This window comes from Lissotriton vulgaris, chromosome 1_1, assembly GCF_964263255.1.
Source record: "Lissotriton vulgaris chromosome 1_1, aLisVul1.2, whole genome shotgun sequence".
Taxonomy (NCBI): Eukaryota; Metazoa; Chordata; class Amphibia; order Caudata; family Salamandridae; genus Lissotriton; species Lissotriton vulgaris.
Window position 1 is genome coordinate 1631635020 of NC_141685.1, and position 11717 is coordinate 1631646736.

Genomic DNA, 11717 nt, shown 5'->3' on the forward strand with positions numbered 1-11717 from the left:
GGTGCTCATCAAGCTGGCCCGGTCCAGGGCTCGGATGATACTCATTGCCCCGGAGTGGCCCAGGCAGTGGTGGTTCACGGACCTACTTCACCGGTCTCTCCTTCCTCACATTCGGTTGCCGTGCAGGCCGGACCTTCTCACGAAGTTCGGGGGACGGATGTTACACCCCAACCTCTCGTCTTTGAGTTTGGCGGCATGGCTCCTGAGATAGTGCAATATGGCCATCTGAATCTGCCTGAGGATTGTATGGACATACTGAAGGAGTCTAAGAGGCCTTCCACTCGAACTTCATATGCTTACAAGTGGAAGAGGTTTTGTATCTGGTGCCAGTCTAAGAACCACGACCCTACGACCTGTAAGGAAGATGTCATCCTTCCTTACCTTTTACATTTGGCACAGTCTGGCCTTAATGTGCATTCCATTAAGGTTCATCTTGCTGCAATGACTGCCTACAGGAAATGCCCTTCACAGACTTCCTTTTTCCAGCTCCCTGTGATCAAAGATTTTCTGGAAGGATTGAAGAAAGTATTCCCTCCTGTCAGGCTTCCCTCGCCTTCATGGGAATTGAATGTGGTGCTGTCCAGATTGATGAAGGAGCCTTTTGAACCTATTCATAAGGCTTCGTTGCAGCACCTGTCCTGGAAGGCGGCGTTCCTCGTGGCCATTACATCGGCCCGCAGGGTGAGTGAAATTCAGGCGCTGTGTTGTACTGAACCTTATACTGTGTTTCATGCTGCTAAGGTTGTTATGCGCACTCACCCTAAATTTCTTCCCAAGGTTATTTCTGATTTTCATGTCAACTTTGCCTACGTTTTTTCAGAACCCTTCGTCTCCAGCGGAAAGGTCTCTCCATTCCCTAGATGTTAGGAGGGTGTTGAAATTTTATCTGGATAAAACTAAAGCTATTTGTAGGTCTGACCAGTTGTTTATTAATTATGGATCAGTCAGGACGGGTCTTGCTACCTCTAAGCAGTCCATCTCTAGGTGGATTGTGTCCTGCATACAATTATGTTACCAAAAGGCTACTAAGACCTTAGGAGGTAAGCCTAAGGCTCATTCCACCAGGGGCAAAGGCCACGACGGCTCTGCTCCGTAACGTGCCGATTTCTGAAATCTGCAAGGCAGCCACTTGGAAGTCGGTTCATACTTTTGCTGAGCATTACTGCCAAGACACTGACGCCAGGGCAGACGCTCAGGTTGGGCAGGCATCGCTGCGGAATTTGTTCGCACAGTAGTGGCGTTATTTTCTTCTCCACCGCCGCTTTGGTGTGGGGATGGGCTAGCCATTCTATTCACTAGATTATGACTATACACAGAGATCCCCTACTACCGAAGGAGTAGTTTCTGTCCTGTAACTCCAGTTCTGTAGTAGGGGTATCTCTGTTATAGTCATAAGCGCCCGCCCTCCTCCCCGGTGGATATATTTCGTCATGTACGGAATGCGACAGGTCTGGTGTGCTTCGCCTTCAAAAAGAACTGAAAGTAGAGGGACCTGCTATGCATTCTGGGATACTGGGAGAAGTTCTGGAAAGTTCTCTTAAAGGCACAGTATCCTATTTAAGCCACATAATGGCAGCCTATGGGGCTTGTCTGTCCATGCCTTCCTCTCTATCATTCCAGTGTCTTTTACTGGGGGAGGCAAGTTTCTCTATGGTAGAAACTGGGCAGGCTGTATTATGTGTGGTGTTATTTGGTGGAATTTCTAGTTGAAGTACTGGACAGTGTAGCCTGTGGATATAGGCTGCATTATTTGTCTTTAAATTCTCTCTTAAGTGTCTTTGCAGTTTTCTGCATGTTTTGACTGCTTAAGAGATTATTTTTGATTGCCGGGGTCCACGCACATGGGCGGGACTATTCACTAGATTATGACTATAACAGAGATACCCCTACTACAGAACTGGAGTTACAGGACAGAAACTACTCCTTACTACTTGTGTAACGATATATCTGTAAGAGACATTAGTTAGTGATAGATTCCTTACCGACCCACCCATCCTCCCCGTTCTGCGAACCGATATCTAGGGTTAAGGTCATCCCCTTTCAGGGCCCTAGTTTCAAGGCACCAGTGTTGGTTTTTAGAATAGCTTTGCGTTTCTGGCGCGGAAAAGCTGTGTCTAAGAACTGACGTCAGCACGCGGAGGCGGCGTCTAAGTACTACGACGACGTCATCACGATGCCGATGACGGACGCGGAGCCGCAGACGATGCCTACTGACACGCAAGGGTACTGCTACGCAAACATTTCCGGATTCAGTCTGACGCCTGGGGATATTCTAAGGTAAGGTATCTATCACTAGCTAATGTCTCTTACAGATATATCGTTTCACAATTAGTAACTTGTGCTTCAGTGGTATGTAAACAAGCATTGGCATACCAGGAATCACATTGGCCAGGTATGTATAGTGCCAATGTCATGCCAGAAACTCATTGCTCCAGTAAGTAAAGCACAGTTGCATTGCAAGCATCCACGTTGTCATGCTTTGCACAGCACCATTGGGATTCTGGCCAAAAGCAGCTTTGGCAAGGCCTTTAAAGCTCTATATTCATGCCAGAATCCACATCGTGCTGGTAGGTGTCACCACTGTCCTGTCAGAAACCAACCTTCTGTAGTAGGGGATCTCTGTGTATAGTCATAATATAGTGAATAGTCCCGCCCATGTGTGTGGACCCCGGAGCAATCAAAAATAATCTCTTAAGCTGTCTTTTGTGCAGTCCTGCATAGACACTTAAGAGAAAATTAAAGACAAATAATGCAGCATATACCTACAAGGCTACACTGCCCAGTACTTCAACTAGAAATGCAAAGGATATTCCACCAATATCACATTTACCACAATCTGCCAAGTTTCACCCACAGAGAAACTTCCCCTTCACAAAATCCTTGGAATGATAGAGAGGAAGGGATGGACAGACAAGCCCCCGTAGGCTGCCATTATGTGTCTGGAAAAGGGATACTGTGCCTTTAAGGAACTCTCAAGAGACCCTCGGTATCCCAGAATGCACAGCCAAAGTCCTTTTACTGTCAGTTCTTTTTTCCGGCTCCTGCTAGCAGGACCCTGGAGCATTGAGCTCTCCTTTTTTGGGTGTTTTTCAATTTGTTGGCACGTTTCCAAGTGTTTTGAGTGTTTCACTCGACGTCTGACTGCGTTTTCTTCCTTTTGCTGGGGTTTTTGGCCACTCTTCTGTCGAATATGCCAGCTTTGTTCGACAAGTGGCCTGAGTGTTCCAGGAAGAAGGCTAAATCGGACGCTCACAGAGTGTGTATCCTGTCTACCTTCCTCTCATGTCCCTGAAGACTGTGAGATTTGCCAATCCTTCCCCAGGAGGAAAATAAGGGACAGGGAGAAAATTTGTCTCGAAGGCCTGGAGGTATGGAGACATCAGGACCAAGGTGGGTCTGGGCATGGAGGGACTTTGTCCTCTGCCCGTGCTTCGGCCTCTGGGGGGCCCCCCAGTCAAGATAAGGCCAGAAAAAGGCACAGATCTCCGTTGACGTCGATAGCCTCGGTGTCAAGAGCGATGACCACCATCTGCTCCCCGTCGTCCCAGGGCTCTGGGGCGAAGCGACGTCGCCGTTCGACGTCGAGGGGACGGACGTCGAGACCTTGGATGAGGTCGACGTCGAAGACTTCATCGACGTCGAGACACCGTCGACGTCCAGATGGCTCCAAGAGGCACCGGTGCACACCGTCGAGGTTGACTCGACGTTCGACGTCGAGGAGACGAGAGTCGACGTCGAGGGACGTATCAAAGAGGTCGACGTCGAGGAGGGAAAGATCGACATCAAGGGGGCGGTCAAGGGCCAGGACTATGTCCTCTGACTGAGTGGTCAGCCTGTCTTCTGCATCCAAGAGCCCACGGTCGCACCGGCGGAGCTCGGCTTCGAAGAAGCCAACCTCGAGAACTTCATCATCAAGGCCTGCGCAGAAGAAAAAGAGGAGAGTGGTTAGGTCTTAGGACTCTAAATATTCTCAGACCTACTCACCTTCTATGCCCAGGACGCCTACGCCTCCTTCATTGCCTAAGGAGACTCCTCCTCATCCTCCTACTCCTCCTCCTCCAATTCCCCCTCATCAACCTCCTCCTTCTCCACCGCGGCCTACTCCGCGGTCTCTATCTCTGCCGCGCCTCCCATCACCGCCCACGAGGCCTCCACTACCTATGGTTCCGGTTCTGCCTCCGCAGATTCCGCCTCCTGTACGGCCAGTGGATTGCCCGAGGCCTAGGAGGTCGGGGTCACGGTCCAGACGGAGACACCGATCAAGGAGTGACCACCGATCTTCGACGCGGTCCCGGCGTAGTCACCGGAGGTACAGGTCAAGGTCCCGTCATACGGATTCTTCCAGTGCCAGGGAGTACTCACCCACCTTATCGGATTCCCCCCGTACGAGTGTGTCACCGGTGGATGACATCGTATCGTTTCAAGAGGTGTTATAGAGAGGGGCAGCGAAGCTGGGGATTACTGTAACGGTTCCCACACCTTCTACATCGATGATTTTTGAGACCTTGCACAAGCGGCAGCTGTCTCGACCCTTGTTGCCCTTGGTGCCAGGGCTGGAGGAACCGGCTATGGAGCTCTTCTTGACTTCGGCGTCAACGAAATCCGCTCCTTCCCGGCTGCAGAAAAAGTACAGGGCCCCAGACTTCGATCCGGCGTTCCTTAGATCGAACCCGGTGCCGTATTCAGTGATGGTCACTGCGGCCAGGAAGCAGCACGCTACTGCCCCGTTGTCTACGGTGCCTCCGGATAAGGAGAGCCGTCTGCTGGATTCAGCGGGACGTAAAGTCTGCGGTACGGCTGCTACGTCCATGAAAGCAGCTAGTGCCACAGCTCTCTTGGGTCGTTATGACCGGTCTTTGTGGGAGTCCCTGCAGCAGTTTCTGGAGCACCTTCCTGGGGACAGGAGGGAGGACTTCCAGGAAATCATCAGTGAGGGCATGATGGTATCCAATCAGGTTGGCTGCAGATTCCTCTCTCTTGGTGGCTCATGGATACTATGAAACATACAACAAAGCAGACCAGGTCGAGCAATGGTGTGTAGCTGTACCAGTAACTGGAAACCAATAGCATGCAAGTGCGCATCTGTGCCGAAGGTAATAAATGGCAACTTATAGCTAGAAATAATCCCATCAGACCACCCTTCTTGGTGGAGTTTGCGTCATGTGGGAGTCAATGATCATACCATAACACTTATGGCCATATAGTGCCGCAGTGGAAATGGATGTCAGTGATCTAGCCATAGTGTATGCCAAAAAGTGGACATACTAATGTGCAGTGCTCAAGTGATAAATAGTGAATTTGAAAGTGAAATAAAATTGACTACCTTAGTCCTGGCAGAATGTACATACATAAACCTTGGTGTCAAGAGATTAATTAAAAACGCCTGGTGAGAAAATCTACCCTATGGCGCTGTGCAGGACGGTCGACATGTTTCAGCCTGTGGGAAGTTCTCCCGGCTTTCTTCAGGACCATAAAACTCCAAAAGCTACTGCAACTGTAACCACAATAAAAGTGTTGGGTAAGAAACTGATACTTATCAATCCAAACGTTTTAGGCGTCCACTAGTGGGAGAAGACTGTCTTCTTCCTGTCGACAAACAAAAAATGATTGTACATGGATACTGCCTTGAAATTAATCTGAGACGCCATGCCTGGTTGCGCCTGACATCGCTGAAACCAGAGGCGCAGCAGAGAGTCGCCAACTTGCTGTTCTCTTGCTCGACGCTCTTTGAAAAGCATGCGGATGAAGAGATGGTCCGCATGAAGGCGGAGGCAGAAACCCTGACGGCCGTTGGGTTGGAAAAGCCAAAAGAGCAGAGAAAGTGATTCCGTCCCTTCCAGAGACGTTTCGGTGTCCAGGGAAGAGGGCAAGGTCGTCAAGCTGGCCAGCTACAACAACAGCAGCAGCAGTACCAGCGGCGGCCATTCAAGAAGCGCCAAAGGGCAGAGGCGGCCAGCAGTCCTCCTCGACGCCCAAAGACCCGGCCGGGTCTAGGCCCTGAGGTGTTTCTTCCTCCTCGTCCGTTACCCGCTCCGGTGGGGGAAGCATACAACATTACTTGGCAGAGTGGAGAAAAATTACTCAGTACAAGTGGGTGCTGAATATTGTTTGCAATGGATACAGTCTTCGTTTCCTCAGCCCGCCTCCAGCGATTCCGCCGGTTTGCTCACAGTTCCAACTGCGAGAGTTTCAAGTGGAGGCAGATACCATGTTAAGAAAAAGGGCGATAGAAGACGTCCCTCTGTCTCAAAGGGGAAAGGGTCTTTACTCACGGTTCTTTCTGGTACGCAAGAAGGACAAGACTAGTTCAGGCCCATTCTGGATTTGCGACAGGCAAACAAATGGATTTGCAGAGAAAAGTTTTGCATGCTGTCTTTGCACCAGATTTATCCTCGGCTGCAGAGAGGAGACTGGCTTTGCGCGATAGATCTGCAAGATGCGTATTTCCATGTGCACATTGCACGGAAACACCGGAAGTTCCTTCACTTCCTAGACGCCACCAATCATTATCAGTACACCGTACTACCGTTTGGTCTGAAGTCTGCACCCAGGACTTTTTCAAAATGCATTGCTGTGGTGGCAGCGCAACTGCGAAAGAAACCTTACCTGGACGATTGGTTGATCGAGGCCTCCACCTTCCAGGAAGCACAATTGCACTTCAACATGACGGCTGTCCTGCTGAACCAGCTGGGTTTGCACATAAACATGTCCAAGTCTGTCCCGACTCCTGTCCAGTGCCTACTGTACATGGGAGCCTCCATCAATACGCTGTCAGCAAGCGTGTCTCCTTCGGAGGAGAGACGCTTATCGATCCTTCGGAAGGCTCAGGCACTCATGGATGTTCCATCTACAACAGTGATGAAGGTGTCTTCTCTTCTGGGTTCGATGGCTTCTTGCATCTTCCTCACGCCACATGCACGCCTCCACATGAGGCCGCTGCAGGAGTGTCTGGAGGATCAGTGGGACCAGAAGCGGGGGAGCTGGGACGACAGGATCTGGCTGTCCCTTCATGCTCAACAGTCCCTGAGATGGTGGTGCTCAGCAGAGAATCTCCTCAAAGGGGTTCCATTCCACAAGGACATTCCCATTCAGACTATCGTCACAGATGCCTCTCTCCACGGCTGGGGAGCGCATTCAGACCATCTACAGATCCATGGAACGTGGTCCCCAGCGGAATCCACGTATCACAACAATTTCCTGGAACTTAGAGCTGTTCACTTGGCACAGAAATATTTACAACAAGGGGTGGTGAGGGACAGAGTCTCTGAATTAAGCAGAAAGCTCTCACCCAGTCAAGAGATCAGGGCTAGATCCAACACCGTTTTTTAGCTCACTGCACCATCCCAGTTTCAGAACATGGCTGTATGCAAATTAGTCTGTTCCTGTCCCAGTGCATGATGGGAACAGGGCAAACCAAACTACAAAAGCCAATTCTTACACTGGGAAGGAAACAAGCTCCCGGGGACCGGTTTCTGGCATTACAGCCGTCTTCGGCCCGGTTTGCTTGAATCCTGATGGTGCAATGAGCAAGGGTCTCACATCTGAGAATACCCATCCACGCTTAGGGTGGACAAAAATATTTACAACAAGGGGTGGTGAGGGACAGAGTCTCTGAATTAAGCAGAAAGCTCTCACCCAGTCAAGAGATCAGGGCTAGATCCAACACCGTTTTTTAGCTCACTGCACCATCCCAGTTTCAGAACATGGCTGTATGCAAATTAGTCTGTTCCTGTCCCAGTGCATGATGGGAACAGGGCAAACCAAACTACAAAAGCCAATTCTTACACTGGGAAGGAAACAAGCTCCCGGGGACCGGTTTCTGGCATTACAGCCGCCTTCGGCCCGGTTTGCTTGAATCCTGATGGTGCAATGAGCAAGGGTCTCACATCTGAGAATACCCTTCCACGCTTAGGGTGGACAAAAATATTTACAACAAGGGGTGGTGAGGGACAGAGTCTCTGAATTAAGCAGAAAGCTCTCACCCAGTCCCCGGTAGCTTGTCTCCTTTCTGGTGAAGAATTGGCTTGGTAGTTTAGTCTGCCCTGTTCCCATGATGCACTGGGCCAGGGACAGACTGATTTGCATATAGCCAGGTTCTGAGCTGGGATGGGGCAGTGAGATAAATAACGGTGATGGATCAAGCCCTGATCTTTGGACTGGGTAAGAGTGGTCTGCTTAATTCAGACACTCTGTTCATCACCACCCCCTTTTCTGAATCGTTTTTGGCCACTATAGGTGTGGCAGGGTATACTCAGACATGAGTCCCTTTCTCACTGCTCCATCAGGATTCAAGCAAGCCGGGCCGACGACGGCTGAAATGCCAGAAACCGGTCCCCGGTAGCTTGTCTCCTTTCTGGTGAAGAATTGGCTTGGTAGTTTAGTCTGCCCAGTTCCCATGATGCACTGGGCCAGGGACAGACTGATTTGCGTATAGCCAGGTTCTGAGCTGGGATGGGGCAGTGAGATAAATAACGGTGATGGATCAAGCCCTGATCTTTGGACTGGGTAAGAGTGGTCTGCTTAATTCAGACACTCTGTTCATCACCACCCCCTTTTCTGAATCACTTGGCACAGAAGGCCTTTAATCCGTCCTTCCAGACCGACTCCTTGCTTGTACAGACGGACAATACGACCACGATGTATTACCTCAACAAGCAGGGGGGCTCGAGATCGCGCACACTGTCACATGAAGCGCAGGCGATCTGGCACTGGCTGCTAGCCAGAGGACTGACGATAACGGCTACTCATCTGCCAGGTGTGCAGAATGCTCAGGCGGACGCACTCAGCCGGATGATTCAAGAAAACCACGAGTGGGTCATAAACGACGAGGTGCTCGCAGACATCTTCGCCAGGAGGGGCACTCCAGATGTAGATCTGTTTGCCACCGCCGAAAACAGAAAATGCCGAGACTTTGCCTCGAGTTATTACCAACCGGGGACTCTGGGGAACGCTTTATGGATCAGCTGGTCGAGCAGCTTTCTGTACGCTTTTCCACCCACTCCCCTGATTCCGGCGGTGCTTATCAAGCTGTCTCTGTCCAGGGCACGGATGATCCTCATCGCTCCGAAAGTGGTGGTTCACGGACCTGCTTCACCGGCCTCTCCTGCCTCACCTGCGACTGCTGTGTCGGCCGGACCTTCTCACGATGTTCGGGGGTCAGATGATGCACCCCAACCTCTCATCGTTGAGTTTGGCGGCATGGCTCCTGAGATAGTGCAATATGGCCACCTGAATCTTCCTGAGGATTGCATGGACATACTGAAGGAGGCTAAGCGACCTTCCACTAGTACTTCTTACGCTTACAAGTGGAAGAGGTTCTGCATCTGGTGCACGTCTAAGAACTATGATCCGACGACCTGCAAGGAAGATGTCATCCTTCCATATCTTTTTCATTTGGCTCAGGCTGGCCTTAATTTCCATTCTATTAAAGTTCACCTTGCAGCGTTAGCTGCGTACAGGAAATGCCCTTCACAGACATCCTTCTTCCAGATTCCTGTGATAAAGGATTTTTTGGAAGGATTAAATAAAGTGTTTCCTCCTGTTCGGCTTCCTTAGCCTTCGTGGGAGCTGAATGTGGTGCTGTCCAGGTTGAGGAAGGAACCTTTTGAACCTATTCATAAGGCTTCACTGCAGCACCTATTGTGGAAGGCGGCGTTCCTCGTCGCCATTACATCGGCCCGCAGGGTGAGTGAAATTCAGGCATTGTGTTGCCAGGAACCTTATACTGTATTTCATGCTGCTAAGGTTGTGATGCGTACTCACCCTAAGTTTCTTCCTAAGGTGATCTCTGATTTTCATGTTAATCAGACTATAACTTTACCTACGTTTTTCCAGAACCCTTCTACTCCAGCGGAAAGGTCTCTTCATTCCCTGGATGTCAGAAGGGTGTTGAAATTCTATCTGGATAAGACCAAGGATATTCGTAGGTCAGACCAATTGTTTGTTAACTATGGGTCGGTCAGGACTGGTCTTGCTACCTCTAAACAGTCCATTTCTAGGTGGATTGTGTCCTGTATCCAGTTATGTTACCAAAAGGCTAATAAGACTTTAGGGGGTAAGCCTAAGGCTCATTCCACCAAGGGCAAAGCGGCTAGAACGGCTTTCCTATGTAATGTTCCCATTGCAGAGATCTGCAGGGCTGCCACGTGGAAGTCGGTAAATACCTTTGCTAAGCACTACTGTCTGGACTCTAATGCAAGAGCAGATGCTCAGGTTGGGCAGGCTTCGTTAAGAAATCTGTTTGCACAGTAGTGGTGTTGTCTTTTTTCTCCACCGCCGGATTCGTTTGTGGGGATGGGCTTGCCATTCTATTCACTAGATTATGACTATACACAGAGATCCCCTAACACAGAAGGAGTAGTTTCTTACCTGTAACTCCAGTTCTGTAGTAGGGGTATCTGTTATGGTCATAAGCGCCCGCCCTCCTCCCCGGTGGAGAAAATGGTACTGTATGGTATGCTACAGGCCTTGCTCTATACACCTTCAAAAAGTACTGAAAGTAAAAGGACTTTGGCTGTGCATTCTGGGATACGGAGGGTCTCTGGAGAGTTCCTTAACCCCTTCCATGCTCATGGCGAGCTCAGCTCGTCATGAGGCACAGTTGAGCTGTGCTGATGACGAGCTGAGCTCGTCATGAATATAGGAGAATAGCAATTTCCAGCACAGGGGAAAAATAACCACAGCAGCGATGTGGTTAAAGACACAGTATCCCTTTTCCAGACATATAATGGCAGCCTATGGGGGCTTGTCTGTCCATCCCTTCCTCTCTATCATTCCAAGGATTTTGTGAAGGGGAAGTTTCTCTGTGGATGAAACTTGGCAGATTGTGGCAAATGTGATATTGGTGGAATATCCTTTGCATTTCTAGTTGAAGTACTGGACAGTGTAGCCTTGTAGGTATAGGCTGCATTATTTGTCTTTAATTTTCTCTTAAGTGTCTATGCAGGACTGCACAAAAGACAGCTCAGGAGATTATTTTTGATTGCTCCGGGGTCCACGCACATGGGCGGGACTGTTCACTAGATTATGACTATAACAGAGATACCCCTACTACAGAACTAGAGTTACAGGTAAGAAACAACTCCATCTCCGTTAACTAAACCCCTCTTTCAGTGCAAACATAATTGCCAAAATTCTAACTGCTTCACCTCTCATCATTCCTCTGCTTCCTCCTCCCCTTATCCTACTCCTCACATGGGACTTTGGTGCATCACGTGTCCGGGCCTACAGGCTGAAGCTGTATGCTTTGGAGTTGCAGGGGCTGTTCTCCCACCAGTGACCAGAAGACCAACATCTTAGGACACTACAAATAGCTGCACTTCCTTCTTCCTCTGTGGTACTTCTTTGTTGACTCCCGTGTTCAGGTACAGGCGTACAGCAGCTGTTTCACTAGAACCTCGCGCTCAAGCCACCTGCCAATGAAAGTTACGCATGTACGTGCACGCGCTGTAGCGCCATATTACAGTCAACTTGTTTTTCCAGCCTGGTAAAATGAGAAACTCGCAAAAGGAGGTGTGTCCTTTGAGTCAGAAGAGCAGGTACGCTATACAAATGCGAATCACAACATAACATGAAATAACATCACCCGAATTAACCAGTACAACAAGGAGAAATAAGAGCTCAACACATAATGTTAGCAGTTGTGGCTGCTTAATTTGCTTTATTGTCCAAGCTACACCAATGCTAAAGTTTCTATCCAAGCCATACAAGTTTAATCT